Raw genomic sequence first — 20,642 nt, 5'->3', positions numbered from 1 at the left:
TCAAACCAGGTACTGCAGTGATGCCTCTTGCACTGAGATGTCTGTCTGTCTGTCCTTTCTCTCTTTCTAACTTCTCTCTCTCTCTCTCTCTCTCTGACTCTCATCTCTCCTCATTTCTCTCTCTCTCCTTTCTATTTTTTTCTCTCTCTCCACCCCCTCTTTCTTTCTCTACCCCCTCTTTCTCTCTCTACCCCCTCTTTCTCTCTCCTCTCTGCTGTCCTGTCAAATCATTCAATAGCGTGTGTTTTCCCAGTGACACTGTAAATACCTTGAGACCTGACTAATTCCAAAACAAATATCCTCAACAGCATTTATTCAAAGGTACTGACAACCTTCCATACAGTACACCTGCTACAATGACCATATTTTCATTACATTAGGGGAAATATAGAATATATTTATTGTACTAACATGCTCCCCAGGTTGCAATAGTGAATCTTTTGGCTCTGCTTCTCTAAAACTATACTGCGTCCCAAATGGTGCCATATTAGTGCACTATGGGTAGGTAAAAAGTGCCATACTATCATGTATAAACATAGGACAGTCAGTGCTGTTGCAGTTGCATCCTCATCTCTTTGCTGCTGATCGGTTCTCCATCTTTCATAACAACTCATATTTTAATGATGCCCCTGTCACACGGCACCTCCTATAAGATAAATATTCTGTTCCATTTTCATACACAGCGGCGGCTCCTTAGTGGTCGACGGTTGCTGGGCCACCGGAGTGGAAGCCTCATGTTGATCAGGCAGTAATGTATTGGAGCAGTGGGTTCTGTGAAGCATCACTGAGGATCACACACACATGCATGCACATGCGCACACACCCATAGGTGCACACACACACACACACACACACACACACACACACACACACACACACACACACACACGCACTGTGGAAGGAAGATCAAGGTGCTATAATGTAATAGAGTAGAGATCTGCTTTTCAACTTTGTAGTGCAGTGTCGTCCACATCACGGGGTAATGACGGTGTGATGGCTATTTCTGTGACATCTGACCGGGGATTAGACAGCAGGCCACGGAGCCTGGTTCCTATGGAGCAGCAGGGAGTACCAGAGAGAAATAATAAACACGGCTAGCCTAACCAGCCTCATCAGGAGACAAAACTAAGACTGCAGTCTGAAACCAACAAACCTGGTGGCACTGAAACTTATTTTGGTAAACGGCTGAGGGACGCAGAAATGTAAGAAATGTAACCCCTCTCAAGTTTCTAGACAGAGCTATGGATGCTAGGACTGACAGTCATCGGATCAAAATGATTGTCTTAAGCATGTTTTAAAGCTGTACAGTGTTTGTTTACAATTACAAAATAAGCTTTTATTTTGAGCTCTGATGGGGTAAAACAGTTGAACGAAGCTCATGAGGCATGTATAGTTTAGCCGATATTCTTCAACAATCAACCTCTATATATCATTCATTTTGTCACTTCCTGACCTTAGTTATCTTTGTTTTCTTTATTATTTTGGTTAGGTCAGGGTGTGATGAGGGCGGTATTTGTGTTTTTGTCTTGTCTAGAGTTTTTTGTATATCTATGGGGTTTTGATATGTCTAGGTATATGTAGGTCTATGGTGGCCTGAATTGGTTCCCAATCAGAGACAGCTGTTTATCATTGTCTCTGATTGGGGATTCAATTTAGGTTGACATTTTACATTTTGGTTTTTGTGGGTTATTGTCTATGTGTAGTTGCATTTTTTGGTTTTTGTGGGTTATTGTCTATGTGTAGTTGCATGTCAGCACTCGGTTTATCATAGCTTCGCATTTGTGTTGTTGTTTTGTTTGTTTAAGTGTTCTTCGCTTATTAAAGAAGAATGTATTCTTAACACGCTGCGCCTTGGTCTCATCATTACGACGACCGTGACAGAATAACCCACCAAACAAGAACCAAGCAGCGTGAAAATGAGGAACAGAGCTTAATGGGGAAATGGACCTGGGAGGAGGTATTAGATGGAGCAGGACCCTGGACACAGCCGGGGGAGTATCGCCGTCCTAAGGAGGAGTTAGAGGAGGTATTAGATGGAGCAGGACCCTGGACACAGCCGGGGGAGTATCGCCGTCCTAAGGAGGAGTTAGAGGAGGTATTAGATGGAGTAGGACCCTGGACACAGCCGGGGGAGTATCGCCGTCCTAAGGAGGAGTTAGAGGCAGCGAAAGCGGAACGGCGATACTACGAGGAGAAATACAGGAGAATAGAGGAACAGCGACAATATGAAGGTACACGGCGAGCACGGAAGCCCGAGAGGCAGCCCCAATCATTGTTTTGAGGGGGGCACACGAGGAGATTGCATGAGTCAGGTCAGAGACCTGAGCCTACTCCTCGTGCTTACCGTGGGGAGCGTGTAACTGGTCAGGCACGTGTTATGCAGTATTCTAGCCCGGTGCGCTCTGTACCAGCTCCTCGCATTGGCCGGTCTAGAATGGGCATCCAGCCAGGAAGGAGGGTGCCGGCTCAGCACTCCGGGTCTCCAGTATACCTCCTTGGACCAGGATATCCTGCGCCGGCTCTGCCTACTGTGTCTCCGGTGAGTCTGCATAGCCCAGTGCGCCCTGTGCCAGCGCCCCCTGCATTTGCAGGGTGAAAATAAACATCCAGCCTGGACGGGTTGTGTCAGCTCTACACTCCAGACCTCCAGTACGCCTCCACAGTCCAGTACGCCCTGTTCCTCCTTCCTGCACTCGCCCTGAGGTGCGTGTCCCCAGCCCGGTACCACCAGTGCCGGCACCACGCACCAGGCCTACAGTGCGCCTCGGCAGTCCAGAGCGTCCGGCAACAGTACCCAGTCCCGACCGTCTGGTGACAGTACCCAGTCCCGAGCATCCGGGCGATAGTCCACAGTCCAGAACCTCCAACGATGGGCCACAGTCCAGGGCCTCCAACGACGGTCCCCAGTCCGGGGTCTCCAGCGACGGTCCCCAGTCCAGAACATCCGCCGATGATCCACGCAGTGAGGGTCCCCAGCCCGGGGCCTACGGCGAGGATCCGCAGTCCAGAGCCTCCGACGATGATCCACGGGTCAGTGCTACAAGAGCGGACTCGGGGTAAAGAAGGGGGGCGGCGTCCAGAACCAGAGCCGCCACCGTGGTTAGATCCCCACCCAGACCCTCCCATATAGGTTTAGGTTTGGGGCCGGGAGTCCGCACCTTGGGGGGGGGGTACATTTAAAAGTTTAAAAAAATGGATGTACTAATTGCAAACTGTAGCTTTAATAAGTGTATGACAGGTTGCTTGGTAGAGAGAGTCATAACAGTGCGGAAATAGCATGGAGCAGACCAGCCCTGATTTCAGACTGGGCAGTAAAACGAGATGGGGGCTACTTTCCAAATGGTATCGTATTCCCTTTATAGTGAAAAGGGGGCCATTTGGGAGGCAACTGGAGTCTGTCTTGTGTACATATCACTGTCCTCATAACAAACCCACAAACAGAGTGTTGCTTTGAGTCATCTCATATTTATATTTGAGAGGGGTATGAGCAGATAATAGAACAAAGGATTGTTGTGATCATCATCACATATTGGAAACCTGTGCTTGGCAGAACTATACAGAGACATGCAGCCTTTCTCTGTCAACTGGGTTTACTGTGAAACAGAGCAGGCACAGTTGGAGCAGTGTATCTAGCAATGCCTGTGTCCCAAATGGCACCTTATTCCCTATTTGGTGCACTACTCTTGACCAGGGCCCAAAGTAGTGTGTTATATAGGTATTAGGATGCCAGTTGGGACACAACCAGTGCTCACAGTACACAATGGAATATATAAAATTGTGTTCAGTAGGAAAAAAATCTAAATACAAACATTTTATGAAAATGAACCGGCTAACAAATACTGACTGTATTAGAGCAAACCGTGTGTGAAAAGACCCAATTATAATGTATTTTTAAATCTGTTTGTTGTTGGGTTGTTTGACATTATATCCTGCTATATATAAACAATTCTGTGTTTTGGGGTAGTACCAAACATGACTATAAAACAGGTCTAGCAAACAGCAGTTCTCAGCACATTCCAGATGTAGAAACATTTTCAGTGTCTGCGTCCCACAATGCACCCTATTCCCTATGTAGTGCACTACTTTTGACCAAAGCCAAGGAATCAACGGTAGTGTGCAAAATAGGGAATAGGGTGTCATTTGGGACGTTTGGATTCGGGTCTACGTGAACATAACACATGGCACTCTCTGGTTCTCCATCAAAACTACAACCAGAGAAGGTTGTTGACTATCTCTGTTATAACCCTCATACACCTGGCTGTACACAAACGGACATATATTTACACAATCCACAAACAATCCACAAACATGACTCCATGTTTCCTGTGGTTAACTATAGCAAGTTCATTGGACCATAGAGTTGGTGGGTCAGCCAGTCTATCCATGTTGGGGATTTGTTTCTCATTGTTTCTCAGGTTCATTAAACTGGCCTATAAACACTATGGCTGCACATGCACACACACTAGTCAGAACACACTCATAAACCCAACGCTTTCAGTGGCTGTGTCCCAAATGGGACTCCATTCTGTATATATGTAATGCACTACTTTTGGCCAGGACTCATAGGGTGCCATTTGGAACACAGACACTGAAAGCTGTGGGTTTATGAGTGTGTTCTGATTAGTCGCCCCTCTCATCTCCTCCAGTCCAGTGACTAGCTACAGCACTATATTACAGTGAGAAGTTGAGAAGTCCCAGTCCAGGTTTGGAGAATTTAGTTCCTGATCCCACTGATGTTGAGGGCCCCCGTCCTCTCTATTGGGGTACCGTGGTGTGTGTGTGGGATTTTGTTTGACGAAACATGAAGCAGAAGCAGGGGGTGGACGGTTGGTTCCCCCTAGAATACTGTTGGTTATGTGGTAACCTGAGCCTGGGTCTGTTATTGTTCTCTTAATAGCTGTGAGAACCATGTGTGTTCTGTGTTCCAAATAACACTATATTCACTAGGTAAAAGTAGTGTACTAGGGTGACATTTGGGACGTACACTCATACGTATTGGTGTGGCAGGTTGTGTGGATAAATACTTTCATCTCTGTGTTGTGGTGTGAAATATAAACACGTCACAGACACGGCGGGGCTATAGGATAGAAATCAGATCTGTAATAGATCTGTAATAGAGGAAAATGAAGCACGGCACGTTTGTGATGTAAACTTCCAGAGCAGGTACATTTGGCATGATCCGTGGAGTTATGTGTGTGATGTGTGTGAGTGTGTGTGTGTGTGTGTGATGTGTGTGTGTGTGTGTGTGTGTGTGTGTGTGTGTGTGTGTGTGTGTGTGTGTGTGTGTGTGTGTGTGTGTGTGTGTGTGTGTGTGTGTGTGTGTGGGTGCGTGCCTGCCTGCCTGCCTGCCTGCGTGCGTGCCTGCATGTGTGTGTGCATGTGTGCTTGCTTGCTTGCTTTGCGTATGAGTGTGTAGGGTTTGAGAGTGGGGTAATAGGGGAAAGGAGGGCACAGACTGAAACAGAGTTTACAGGTGGTTTCCATTAGGCTGTGTATCATTCCTGTCTCTCCATTATCTTCTGGTTCATCATCTTCAGGAAGAAGTGTTTTTAAAGAGTCTCTGTTTAGGGTTTCTGGATCCTAACTCTGGAAAATACAACAATAAATCTCATTTTTTGTGAACAGAATGCTACTAAACTCATGTTGAAAAGTTGGAGACTGAGGCTGTATAGCACTGAGGAGCGTGCTATACATACAAACGCTGTGCAAACAGTAAAACAATGGAACACCTCAACTCCACCCACTCAAAACACCCATCCCTTTAAGAACAAACAAATACTTGGAGGTTCTTTAGAGACGACTGCACCAATTGGTTTTGTTTGGCTATTTCTGAGAAGTCTGATCTCTTACTAATAGTGGCCTCAAGTCTATTCTTCTTCTTCTTCTCCTTTAGAGCTAGAGGCCCTTCTCCTAACCTGAAGAGTGGTTAACCTCAGAGAGGATAAAAAGACAAGCAGTCCATCATCATATGAGTCATAGGTTAAGTCCAAAATAGTACCTTATCAAAAGTATATATCTATATATACTATATAGGGAACAGGGTTCAGGGTGCCATTTGGGACGCATACATAATGTTTGTCTGAGTCTGCCCTGGGCAAACTAAATATGTCTCTTCAGCCCACTGTAGCAGAGGAGGACATGAAATGATGTCTGTCTCTCCTTTCTGTCTGTCTGCCTGTCTGTCTGCCTGTCTGCCTGTCTGTCTGTCTGTCTCTTCTTTCTACCGTGGTTCACAGAGACACACCCTCTTTGGAGCCACAGCTCTGTGATGTCAGCTATCCAACTAACTTCATTGCTTGTATTATCTGCTATTATGGGATGGAGAAAAAAGGGAGATTATTGGTTCCTCGCAGTGAGCCAAGTCACGGTTGACTTACAGTTAGGGAGATATGGTGATCACACACACACACACACACACACACACACACACACACACACACACACACACACACACACACACACACACACACACACACACAAAGAGTATAGACTGCAGTATTAAAATACATGCATCAAACACCCTCTCCCTGTTTATACAAGACATAAAGTGCTATATAAATAAACACTGTGTCAGCTGCTGTGTTCTGCCCTTTATTCTGCTTCCCTCCGGACATACAGTGTTCCCCATTTCCCCTGGCAGTTTGATCTTTATCCTACTCCCTCATTTACCTGTTAATGATAGTGTGTGCAATGTGTTAAATTCCTTCTCTGGATCTATCAGTGACACCTACCACCATACAATGTAATGTATTGGCTATGTACTACTGGACCGTGCTATTATTCTCAGAAACTATTAGAAGTTAACTTACAATGACAAAAAACAAGCTCTATCTCCTGTCCCTGTCTATGTCTCTTCCCCAGGTAGTGTCATGATGGTGTCTGCGACCCTGGGCTGCTACCATCCGTATCCACGGGAGACTGCAGGTGGCTGAAGGCCAGGCGGAGCCAGAAAATTGCCTTGGGTCTTTGTGCCAACCCCCTCCTCCCCATCCCCCAAACACACACCCTCCTCCAGTCTTCCAAAATGGCACCGCATTCCCTATATAGTGCACATCATTTTGACCAATGCCTATATTCCTAATAGTGCACTACTTTTGACAAGAGCCCTTTGGGTACTACTTAAATGTAGTAGACTATTTAGGGAATAGGGTGCCATTTGGGATGAAGCCTTCATCTGTAGTGAGCACATCCATCTGTCTGCTGAGGTCTGATTCTTCACACTCAGTCAGCACCCTCCCTTTGGCAGCAGCAGCACGGACTGGCAGAGCCGCTACACTATCCATCCGTACAGTACGAACCTCGCCATGGATGAGGATATCTAACTACTGTATCAGGGAGAACTGGGAAACAATTTCTCTCGTCCAGGGAAGCGGCTATAATGTGATGCACCAAGAGGCAGACAGACTGGCTGTGGGGGGTTTTAGATGCAGAAAACAGACAGTCATTCAGGCCACCAGGATCAATTCCAACTAGGCTCCTCCAACTTGTCCAGTCAAATCAAACTCTTAGTAAAATGATAACCTGGTCCCAGATCTGTTTGTGCTCTTGCCAACATTGCTGTCATTGTCAATCCATGTTTGACATAACAATGAGTGACAGAGAGTTTCATGATTAAAAAGAAACAGATTGGCCTTCAGGCTAGTCAAATGCTTTTAGTCGAAGGATTTAAGCTTTGGTGGTAATTTATCAACCATGAATCAAATATCCATATATTCTGACACTAACATTCCAGGGACTTTGTTCTGAGTCTGAGTACGATTCTGATGCAGATCCCTTTAATTCTCCTCCTGGAATGTATTCTGTTGTCTAGCAGTCTAGCAGTAGAATGAAGCCCCCTTTCACAGACGGGCTCAGGAATTCCCTAGCAAAACAATTCAATTGTTCAAGTAAATATTTCTTTGCCAGGGACCAAAACAGAGAGAACAGAGAGAAAACGATGGCGCTAATCTCATTACTTTGAAAAGTTGTCGCTTCACAGAGTCTGGAAAGTTCTGATTCTCCTCAGTCCTTCAGCAATCACAAAGTCATGACAACAGGAGTTGGCATGGTAATGGTAATGAACACCCATTATTTGGCCTATGATGTCATCTCCGCGTCCCAAATGGCACCCTATTCCCTACATAGTGCACTATGTAGGGAATAGGAAACTTCAGATGCACCTTTGTTTGGACCCATGCTTTAATCTTTAGAGACAGACAGACAGACAGACAGAAGCCCAGCCATTATCACATTGGTTGCTGTAGCTTCATTCACCTCAGTCGAACTACGAACACATAGCTTATTAGCTATACAATTAGCTGCTTCACATTAACTCATATTAACTCAGCACCAAGATTAAAAACTATGATTTAATACATACAGAGTGATCTGTTAGCAGAAATGTATTTTATTAACAAAAAGTAAACAAATGAGTTTCAATTCCACACTTTTTGCTATTGGGTAGGGAGACATTTTTGCAGTTATAACGCTACCATGTTAATATGATATCTGAGTGAGAATGACAAAAAAAAACATTGGGGGCCTCCTGGAGGTCAGGGCCCCTGGGCACCATAAATAGGCCTACTACAAGTTAGGGGGCCGGTACCGAGTAAATGTGCGGGGGTACAGGTTAGTCAAGGTCATTTGTACATGTAGGTAGTGGTAAAGTGACTATGCATAGATGATAAACAGCGAGTAGCAGCAGTGTAAAAACAAATGGTGGGGGTCAATGTAAATAGTCTGGGTGGCCATTTGATGAATTGTTCAGCACTCTTATAGCTTGGGGGTAGAAGCTGTTAATTAAGGAGCATTTTGGTCCTAGACTTGGCGCTCCAGTAGCACTTGCCGTGAGGTAGCAGAGAGAAAAGTCTATGACTTGAGTGACTGGAGTCTTTGACGCTTCTTTGGGCCTTCCTCTGACACCGCCTGTTATATAGGTCCTGGATGGCAGGAAGCTTGGTCCCAGTGATATATTGGGCTGTACACACTACCCTCTGTAGCGCCTTACATTCAGATACAGAGCAGTTGCCGTACCAGGTGATGATGCAACCAGTCAGGATGCTCTCGATGGTGCAGCTGTATAACTTTTTGAGGATCTGGGCACCCATGCAAAATTATTTCAGTTTCCTGAGGGGGAAAAGGTGTTGTTGTGCCCTCTTCATGACTGTCTTGGTGTGTTTGGACCATGATAGTTTGTTGGTGATGTGCTTTATATAGGATGATCTGTCCAGTAGCGTGCCCATGATAACTAGCGACTCAGCCTAAATGTGTGTTCGCAGACAGAGGAGGCTAGAGTAGTTTTGGTGTGTGTTCCCAGACAGAGGAGGCTAGAGTAGTTTTGGTGTGTGTTCCCAGACAGAGGAGGCTAGAGTATTTTTGGTGTGTGTTCCCAGAGACATTAGGCTCCAGCCAAAGTCATCCACTCCCCTTTCTCCCTGTACCAACACTGAATATGATATCCTTTTAGTTATCATGGGCATGCTACTGGACAGATCATCCTATCTAAAGCACTCAGGATCATCTGCTGGACTAGGGCCCAGAGTTTTTCCTGCCCAGGATATTCTTAGTCAGGGAAAACACTGGGCACTAATCATTAGTGATGTGCAGTTCACAAATGATTTGTTCTTTTTGAACGACTCTTTTGACTGACTCGAGAGTCATGATTTGTTGATTTGTTCTTTCGAGTGACTCATTAGTCGTTAATTTGACCTGCTGACTCATTCATTTTAGTAGTTTGTTTGATACACGCTCCTCTGGCTCAGTGGCTTCAGAGACGTGCTCCGACCAACAGCTGTCTATCATGTGTGTGCAAGAAAATGTATCATGCAGCGCAGATCTGAACACATGTTGAGAACTGATAATTGATTGCATGGTGCAATAATTAATGCAATGAATTATTAATGAATGTTATGATGGACACAGCTTTGTAGAACCAAAACATACAAGCTTACACTTGATTTGGATAGTCCATCTGTAGATGCTCTACAGACTAGCTACAGACTATCAATAACATTGCAACTATCTACTAACCCTAACCCTAACCCTAGCCCTAACCCTTACACTAACCTTAACCCTTATCCAAACTCTAGACTTAACCCTTACTTACCCTAACCCTGGTTCTAAACCTAAACTTTACCCTTATTCTAAACATTAGCCTAACTGCAAGCAGTTGCTTATCAACAGATAGTTTGTTGATAGTATGACTGTCATTAGAGCATCTGCAGATTGACTATCTAAAGTGTGACCACATTCACTGCCTCTGCTCATCAAACTTGAGAATTAACCATTTGGGGATGCTACACTTTGCAAACCACTATTGTGCTTATCACCCTCACGGCAGTCTAGCTATTCTAGAATTCCACAAAGCCTGGTCTCTGCTCCAGTCAGTTGGTGGAGTTCATCAGAAACTTCCATCAACACGGGGTGCATCCCAAATGGCACCCTATTCCCTATATAGTGTACCTCTTTGACCAGGGCCCACGGGGTGCACAATAGGGTGCACTATTTAGGCAATAGGGTGCCATTTAGGAGACACACATGGTCATGGCCGCACATTAACATAATGAGAAACAGAGGAGGTGAAAGGAGTGAATGGTCAGAAATGATAAATAGCTCTTTACTGAGCAGCTGGGGACAACGGCCCTGCTTCAGACCTGCATGGGTTCAGGTGGGTTCAAATACTATTTGCATTCTTTCAGCTACTTTTAGTAGTTGCTTTAGCCTGCATGGGGTACCAAGTGGGCAGAGTTGGCACTTCTCTATTGACTATGACTATTGTATTGGTTCCATTATGCCAGGCAAGCTCAATTAACCCAGCTCATTTTTGAACCAACGTCTGCGTGGCTGACTGATTTAATCCCAGAGTCAAATACCAAGGAGAAATTACACTTGCATTTAATTCCAGTTCATTCAAAAAAACAACAACGATGTGTTCAATGTTCCTGAGCTACAATGTAGGCCTGCAATGTGTAAGCAGTATAGACAGTAAATCAGCCATCCTTCATATATGTGTTGGGAGGATTGATGCCCGGTCCCCACCATCCTGCCTTTGAAAACACAAGGGGCAAACTTCTCTCCCCAAAACCTTTAGAAGCTTGTCACCATTCATTCTCTGTGGTGTGAGTGTGTGTGAAACCACATGCACACACACACGCATGCACGGTCACACACCCTACGTACCAGTACCCATTTCCTCCCTCTGCTGTGGTCCAATCCTGGAGCATAGACAGATGGTGTCCCTCCCACTCAACAGGATCAAAACAAACCACTCCAAATGCTTCTGGGAAGGAAAAGCTCTGTCCGTGGTTAGTTCATCTAAATGTGTCATCAAATACATGAAAAACCCGTTTCTTTCTATGTTTGTTCCTTTTCTGATGTTCTCCAACAGGGATATGAATGTGCACACTAGCGAACACACACACCCCACATGAAAAAAGGTTCTACTATAATATGGTATATATTTATATACTATAGCATTCAATGTAGTGTTTTTGCGAACATGACCGTAGTATACAGAAGTATTTACTATAGTGTTTTTGTTTCTCCTTGAGGAAATCTACTGGACAAATACAAAAAGAGCAAATTTTCTATGACCAGTACACTCTTAGAAAAAAAGTTGCTATCTAGAACCAAAGAAGGTTATCCTATCAGGACAGTCAAATAACCTTTTCAGAACCCTTTTTGGTAGGACTGGAGTCTGACTGGATAGTTCAGAATTTCTGCTTGTTTCTATAACCTGTAGGGAACACAGCATATGGTCTATTTTGGCATGTAGGTTTCTCACTCATGGGTGGCACAAACAGGGAGGAGAATGGGTGGGGTATATGCAAATTAATACTATAGTATTAATATAGTTTAAAAACTGTAGTGTTTTTGCGGACGTTACAATAGTATTTACTATAGTATTCTAGAGTATACCACATCATTTTATAGTAAGTACTAAACATGATCAAGGGATACATACTACAATGTGTAGTACAGTATCTGCAGTATACTTCAAAATGATATAGTAAGTTCTAAACATGATCGAGGTATACTACCGTGTGGAGTATATTATTTTTAGTATTATATAGTAAGTACTATAGTATTCTATAGTAAACTGTGGGACTGAAAGTCTAAGTCTCTGAATCCAGCAGGGTAGGGTGAAGGAAGCTACAGATGGTAAAGTTGTCTGGAGGTTATGTAGAGATTGCAGAGAGACTGGAGGCCTTATACAGACTAATTGGCAGGTAAAGGTAATCTTCTCCATAATTCTCTTAATCTCTTTCTGTCCTCTCTCTCCTGCTCTCTTTCTCCCGCTCTCTGTCTCTCCAGGTGACAGCACCTCATGAGCAATTGACACCACAAATATAAATAACAATGTCCCCATTTCCACAACAATAAGCAGTAATCAATTTTCCTTGCTTTAAACATGGCAAAGAAATCAGTCCTTAAAGCTGTCGTTGGGTAATATAGTTGTAATTGCTCCTGTCCCTGATGGAGCCTAACCAAAATACTGCTCATGTTACCTTGAAAAATAAATCGCCCCACTAGCCTCTGGTTTGACCCCAACTGTAGGGCAAGGACAAAGAATGTGTCCCAAATGGCACCCTATTCACTATGTAGTGCACTACTTTTGACCAGGGCCCATAGGTTGGTCAAAAGTAGTGCACTATATAGGCAATAGGGTGCCATTTACCACACACTGTAGCCAAAGACAACATCCAGGAAAATGAAAATGTTGTCTGAGTTCTATTAAAGGGCTTCCTCTGTGGCACATAGCTACATGATCGGAATGGACGACATTTATATTCTATAAATCCTAAGAAAATAAATGATTCTTATTGGGGCCTCAATGTCTCTCTTGTTTAATGTTAGTGGGCCATAGTCTTCCGCTGCACGACGTAGCCTCTCTGTGGCCTTACAGCTGCATGGCCTCAATGCATCAGACCTCTACTGCCAGACAGAAATTATTATGGGTAACATTTGCATGCTGCTGAATAGTTCAAATCTGTGCAAAAACTTCCGTAAAACTCTAAGTAAACTGGCAGTGTGATTTAATTCAACACTTTTCTTCACCAAGTGTGCGATTGTTTAACTAGTTGTGTAAACTGAACAATGCATAGACCTTCTATTATTGCACATTTCCAAAGAAAAGTTTCAAATGAAATCTCGCTGCCAGATTATAGTATGGTTTACAGTACTTTTGCACAGATTTGTGCTCTTTTGCACTACGAAAATGTGATCCTATATACTGTGTGACTCTCAGGAATATACTATGTGACCAGGGCCTGCCATGAGTTGTACAATGCAACAGAACAGAACATCCGAGCATCTCTGTTGTCTATATTTTTTATTTATCCTTCAAATCAACAGCTGCATCCCAAATGGCACCCTATTCCCTACTACTTTTGACCAAAGCCCTATGAGCCCTTCCTGACCTTCGATATTTCATATTGTGAAAATTCATGCTTTTGACATTACATGCAACAGTGTACTGAGTAAGAAAATCCCATTCTTCGAACGAGTTTAGGAACCGAACACGACAACTGTAAATGTCGGTAAAGCAGGGAGTAGCCAGGAAGAGAGGTACTAGGGTGGAGTAGGAGGTATAGTAAAGTTCTGTCCCAAATGGCAGCCTATCCCCTACTATATATAGTGCATTACTTTTGAGTAGAGTCTTGGTCAAAGGTAGTGCAAAGTAGTGCACCACATATAGTGTCATTTGGGATGTAGCCTTATCTCTAATAAAGAGAGACTGGGCCAGGGGAAGGCCTAACGTCAGCATGTCATGTTTCAGTATTAGTCATACCCAGATGGTGTATATAGACAGACAGATCTGTTATGATACAGTCAAGGCCACATGAACAAACACTGAAATCAGGCCAGGTCTGTGTCCCTAAAGCCACCCTGTTCCCTATGTACTATAGTGCATATAGCATATAGGGCTGGTCAAAAGTAGTGCACTAAATAGGCAATAGGGTGCAATTTGGGATGTAGCCTAGGACAAAAAATACATTGATGGGTTTATAAATCAGGAAATTACAGATAAATATATAATTATTTGAATGGTCATGAAGATTAATGGCTTTGTAACCGTGGAAACAGTAAATCAGGACATCACTCCTTGGTGCTTTGATGGGTAGACCTTTTCTCCGCCCATCCTGCCTAGTCAGGCGGTCGACAGAGTTTGGATGAGAGTCCTCATCCTTCGGGTAGGGAGTCATCTTACGGTGTGACTCACCATTCTGGAAATATAGAGAAGAGTTCCAGCCAATTCATTAACAGAGCGGTGAGAGAGGAGAGAAGCTGGAGATTGGGAACAACCGAGTGCTTCTGCATGTCAACAAGGTCACAGAGGACTTATCAATGACCATCATTCTGGAGATGGAGACTACAGTATGCAGAAATACCTTTGAAATAGTGGTGATAGTTGGAAGGTGGCCTGTTATTTATTTTGGCTTAATCTGCACTTCAGGCACACACCAAAAAAGCCACGGTAGAGCTTTGCAAGACTGGAGTTGAAGCACGCTTATAAAAGTTAGAGAAGTTAAGAGAGCAGCTCTTTGAGAGCAGACTAACATTCACACCAGAGGGTTCATCGTCATAACAATAAAAACAAATAAAACGTTTATTTGACATTCCATAACATTTCTCTTCCTTACTCTACGTTAACGTTAGATAAATACATACACTACTGTTCAAAAGTTTGGAAATGTCCTTGATTAAAAAATAAATAAATAAAAGCACATTTTTTGTCCATAAAAAAAAATTAAGTTGATCAGAAATACAGTGTAGAAATTGTTAATGTTGTAAATGACTATTGTAGCTGGAAACTGCTGATTTTTTATGGAATATCTACATTGGCACGTTATCAGCAACCATCATTCCTGTGTTCCAATGGCACGTTGTTTTAGCTAATCCAAGTTTATCATTTTAAAAGGCTAATTGATCATTAGAAAACCCTTTTGCAATTATGTTATCACAGCTGAAAACCGTTGTTCTGAAGGAGCAATAAAACTGGACTTCGTTAGACTAGCCATGTCTCAGACTGGCCAATAGAAAGAAAAGATTAAGATGGGGAAAGGAACACAGACACTGGACAGAGGAACTCTGCCTAGAAGGCCAGCATCCTGGAGTCACCTCTTCACTGTTGACGTTGAGACTGGTGTTTGCGGGTACTATTTAATGAAGCTGCCAGTCCAGGTCTTGTCTTATATAAGGGAGAGGCTGAGTCACAGTGCTTCTCTCAACAATAGACCTCATCATCATAAACCACCATTCTCCCAGGGCTGGACCCACCTTAAAACCTAAACAAACAAACAGACAGACAGACAGACAAAGAGAGAGAGAGAGAGAGAGAGAGAGACCCCTTCCAACCTTTTCTTCTCCCCTCCCAGGTGTGTATCTCAGGTTCACTCTAACTCTATAGGGCTGTTTGATATGTCTAGTTCCACAGCTGAGATTCTCCTGGTAGGAGGAGGTATAGGATTAAATTGGCTTTGGATTTCCTGTCGGGGGAAGTGTACATTATAGCCCTCCCCTCTGGACTCTGGACTTATTTACTCCGAACTGAGGCTCCACGTCCAACTTCCCTCCCATTCTCTCTGTTCCTGTGTCAACTCGTTGACTCTGAAGCCCTTTCTCAGCATACTCCACTCTAATCTGATTATTGGAGGTATTCCCAGTACATCATGGGAAAAGGCTGTGTTGAAGCCCAGCAAGCCTCCACGACTCCAGGCCTCAGAGCGACAGAGGGAGAGAGAGTTTCATGGAGAAGAGGAAGGGAAGAGGATCTGTCTTTTTTTTCTGTCAAACTCTGTGTGTGTGACTGGGAAACCCCACACTGACCACAGACTAACAGCAGATGTACAGGAGAGGAGAGCAGGGTTACAGTAACAAACTACAGGTGGAAAGATTAGAAACATAGCTAGCATGGCTCTAGCAAAGAGACAATCTCTAAGAAACTAGCTTCTCAAGGAGACCATCTCGAAGAAACTAGCTTCTCGAGGAGACCATCTCGAAGAAACTAGCTTCTCGAGGAGACCATCTCGAAGAAGCCAGCCACAAATTCCTGCATTTTATTTTGCATCTTATCTGAACCGTCAAGAAACAAACAGGCCAGACATGTAGTGAAGTTCCTTGTTAGTGTGGTAACCTTGTTTCTTCCTGATGGTAAGAGCCAGTAACCGAGCCTGGAAGGCATTGTTGTTTCACGCATGGGGAACCATCAGTCGTATTGCCTCATTACAGACTGGTAGTGGAGTGCTCGGCCATCTCCCCCCTCCTCTTCACTCTCTCCTTCCTCCTATCCTCCTCCCCCTCTCTCCTCAGCCCTCTCCTCTCATTTTACAATTACATTTTAGTAATTTAGCAGACACTCTTATCCACAGCGACATACAATTATTTGTCTTAATATAGCTCAGTGAGACAACAACATATCACAATCGTAGCAAGTACATTTTCCCTCAATAAAATAGTTATCAGCAAAGTTAGTGGTAGCAGGAAAAGACAAGTGCCATTTCTCCTCTCCCCGAGGGGCTGGGAGTGTTAGCCTCCAGACTACAGAGGAAGCAGGAGTGGCTGGGCCATGCAAAGCCCTTTCCGGACCATAAACGGCAGGTTTATTTTTAATGTTCTGCCCCAATGTGCCCCGCTTCCTAAAATACCTTTCATGCTAAACAAAATGCTGGGTGTGCAGGGCCTGCCAGAGCCCTTTCTCTCTGCCTGTCTGCCTGTTGGAGGACTGGATTGATTGGTCGGTTGGCTGGCTGGCTGGCTGGCTGGCTGGCTGGTTGGTTGGTTGGTCAGGCAGGCAGGCAGGCAGCAGGCCTTGCTTTCTGGGCATTGGTGGAGAGAGACAGGGGTAGTCACCTGGGCCCAAATACCCAGCCACAAGTGGCTTATGCATCATGGCATCATGTTGTCAATGGGTGGAACTCTGTTTGTGTCTGTGTGTCAGTGAGTGTGTGACTAGGTGTGTGTGTGTGTCTTTGCTTGTATTTGTGTGTCATTGCAGTGGAATGGTGAAGCGTCGCGCTCCTACCTGCAGGGAATGAATGGAAGAGAGAAGTATTATTTATGGTGTGGGTCTTTTCCATGCCACAATATGCTACAATACTCAGCTCTGATGTAGGACTTGAATAATATTTCACAGATGAAATAGACCAAAGCAACATGTTGCTAAATACATTACCAATGCCATATATTTCAAGTTAAGGTTTTTGCGGCGCTTGCAAAGACCATGCAAAGTTGGCTCTTAATAAATATCGCCTTCACGTGACTTAAAATCCTTGTATGTTTTACTGTATGTTATTCAGACTGGATATTCAGACACGTTTAAGTGCCTCTGTGATGATGAGGGTGTAGAATTGGTATTTCAACTTTATTTTATTCATTTGACATTTGTTAAGAATAACCTTATATTTACAACTTATTTCCAATATGTTTTATCTCTTCTTCTACAACCCCAGTAGCTCCAGTGAGGAATGAGGCTGGTTCTGGGCCTTTGTCTGAGTTTGGTTTTAGGTATGGGTTTGTGGCGGGCGCTGGTGGAATGGGTCTGGGTTTGGGCTTGACTCTGTCTGGATTTGAGTTTGGGGCCTGGTCCTGCAGGTCTGGGCCTGGGTCTGGGTGTGACTGCTGGGTGATTTCCAGAAAGTTCCTTCTCACAGCTGAAGTCTCTCTACCCTGCCTGTTTTCACCCCGCTGCACCACAGGCCTCTTTATGAGGTTAATCCACTTCCGCTGAGCTCTACACCCTCAGAGCCTGTCACGATAACACTGCCGCCAACGCAGCCGAGCCAGCACATCAAACACGACTCCACGCCTAACAAACAGACACATCTGGCCTAATCAGAAACATGATGGGAGCGGATGGGGTGCAGCTGTCTGCCGCTACAATCAATGCCCACACCGCTCCAACCGACCGGCCTACAATTCTGGGCCACATGTGGAGAGAAAGAGGGGAAAGAGAGAGAGGCTAGAGAGAGAGAGAGGGAGAGAGAGGAAGAGGACCATCTCACGTAAGGTGCAGATGTTTCCCCTCCTTCTTATTCCTGCCTCAGAATCACCACCACAAGGAAAATTGTGCTGCTGTGTGACTATGAAGTGGTGCTAGAAAATTGTGGATGTTGGTGCTCCACCCAGATCTGATTCAGTACTGGAGGACAAACAGGACAAACCACTGGGCTGAGGGTTGCCACCATGCAGGATGGAGGGGTGGAGGAAGGGAGGGAGGGATGCCTGTCACCACGCAGCAAGCTGAGTGAAAGCAGGGAATTTGAGAAAAACATGTTTCCCCTTCTAGACAAAGTAGTGAGTGTGCACCACTAACCACCCCCTCCACTCTAAGCTCTGCTGATAATACCATTTATATAGTAGCCATCTGACACTATTCTGTATGTGACATTTAATATGACGGTCTTGACTGACAGCAGTTATCCCGCTGTGTCTCTAAAAATATGTCATTTAGGTGTTGACTGAATCATTTTTTTGCCACATAGGACCTCGGAATGTCCCTCAGATTGGGAGGATGGTAAGGACCCTGGGTTCCATTGCTGTGTACATCCAAAATGGCAACCTATTACCTAAATGGTGCCCTACTTTTGACAAAAGTCATATGGGCCCTGCTCTAAAGAAGTGAACTAAATGGGGAATCTGCCATTTGGGATGCAGTCACTTACTCTCGCCCTTTCAAACCACCAATGCTATATCTGGTGGAAATATACAGTACCAGTCAAAAGTTTGGACACACCTACTCATTCAAATGTACCCAAAAAAGTGTTAAACAAATCAAAATATATTTGAGATTTGATATACTTCAAAGTACCCACCCTTTGCCTTAATGACAGCTTTGCACACTCTTGGCATTCTCTCAAACAGCTTCATGAGGAATGCTTTTCCAACAGTCTTAGCACTTGTTGGATGCTTTTCCTTCACTCTGCGGTCCAACTCATCCCAAATCATCTCAATTGGGTTGAGGTCGGGTGATTGTGGAGGCCAGGTCATCTGATGCAGCACTCCATCACTCTCCTTCTTGGTCAAATAGCCCTTACACAGCTTGGAGGTGTGTTAGGTCATTGTCCTGTTGAAAAATAAATGATAGTCCCACTAAGCGCAGATTGGATTGCATATCGCTGCAGAATGCCTTGAATTCTAATTAAATCACTGACAGTGTCATCAGCAAAGCACTCCCACACCATTACACCTCACATGCGGAGATCATCCGTTAACCTACTCTGCGTCTCACAAAGATCATCAAATCAAATCAAATTTTATTTGTCACATACACATGGTTAGCAGATGTTAATGCGAGTGTAGCGAAATGCTTGTGCTTCTAGTTCCGACAATGCAGTAATAACCAACAAGTAATCTAGCTAACAATTCCAAAACTACTACCTTATAGACACAAGTGTAAGGGGATAAAGAATATGTACATAAAGATATATGAATGAGTGATGGTACAGAGCGGCATAGGCAAGATACAGTAGATGGTATTGAGTACAGTATATACATATGAGATGAGTATGTAAACAAAGTGGCATAGTTAAAGTGGCTAGTGATACATGTATTACATAAAGATGCAGTAGATGATATAGAGTACAGTATATACGTATACATATAAGATGAATAATGTAGGGTATGTAAACATTATATTAGGTAGCATTGTTTAAAGTGGCTAGTGATATATTTTACATCATTTCCCATCAATTCCCATTATTAAAGTGGCTGGAGTTGAGTCAGTGTGTTGGCAACAGCCACTCAATGTTAGTGGTGGCTGTTTAACAGTCTGATGGCCTTGAGATAGAAGCTGTTTTTCAGTCTCTCGGTCCCAGCTTTGATGCACCTGTACTGACCTCGCCTTCTGGATGATAGCGGGGTGAACAGGCAGTGGCTCGGGTGGTTGTTGTCCTTGATGATCTTTATGGCCTTCCTGTGACATCGGGTGGTGTAGGTGTCCTGGAGGGCAGGTAGTTTGCCCCTGGTGATGCGTTGTGCAGACCTCACTACCCTCTGGAGAGCCTTACGGTTGTGGGCGGAGCAGTTGCCGTACCAGGCAGTGATACAGCCCGACAGGATGCTCTCGATTGTGCATCTGTAGAAGTTTGTGAGTGCTTTTGGTGACAAGCCAAATTTCTTCAGCCTCCTGAGGTTGAAGAGGCGCTGCTGCGCCTTCTTCACGATGCTGTCTGTGTGGGTGGACCAATTCAGTTTGTCTGTGATGTGTACGCCGAGGAACTTTGAACTTACTACCCTCTCCACTACTGTTCCATCGATGTGGATAGGGGGGTGTTCCCTCTGCTGTTTCCTGAAGTCCACAATCATCTCCTTAGTTTTGTTCACGTTGAGTGTGAGGTTATTTTTCTGACACCACACTCCGAGGGCCCTCACCTCCTCCCTGTAGGCCTTCTCGTCGTTGTTGGTAATCAAGCCTACCACTGTTGTGTCGTCCGCAAACTTGATGATTGAGTTGGAGGCGTGCGTGGCCACGCAGTCGTGGGTGAACAGGGAGTACAGGAGAGGGCTCAGAATGCACCCTTGTGGGGCCCCAGTGTTGAGGATCAGCGGGGTGGAGATGTTGTTGCCTACCCTCACCACCTGGGGGCGGCCCGTCAGGAAGTCCAGTATCCAGTTGCACAGGGCGGGGTCAAGACCCAGGGTCTCGAGCTTGATGACGAGCTTGG

At 44.6% G+C, this 20,642-nt stretch overlaps 1 pseudogene; it reads left to right on the top strand.

Moving 5' to 3' along the window:
* Positions 1 to 2,225: 2,225 nt before the first annotated feature.
* Positions 2,226 to 20,642, top strand: part of LOC109909418 (Fanconi anemia group J protein-like) — a 61,719-nt pseudogene continuing 43,302 nt past the window's right edge.

The sequence above is a fragment of the Oncorhynchus kisutch genome, linkage group LG18, assembly GCF_002021735.2.
Source record: "Oncorhynchus kisutch isolate 150728-3 linkage group LG18, Okis_V2, whole genome shotgun sequence".
Classification (NCBI taxonomy): Eukaryota; Metazoa; Chordata; class Actinopteri; order Salmoniformes; family Salmonidae; genus Oncorhynchus; species Oncorhynchus kisutch.
This window is presented reverse-complemented; position numbering and strand designations above follow the sequence as displayed.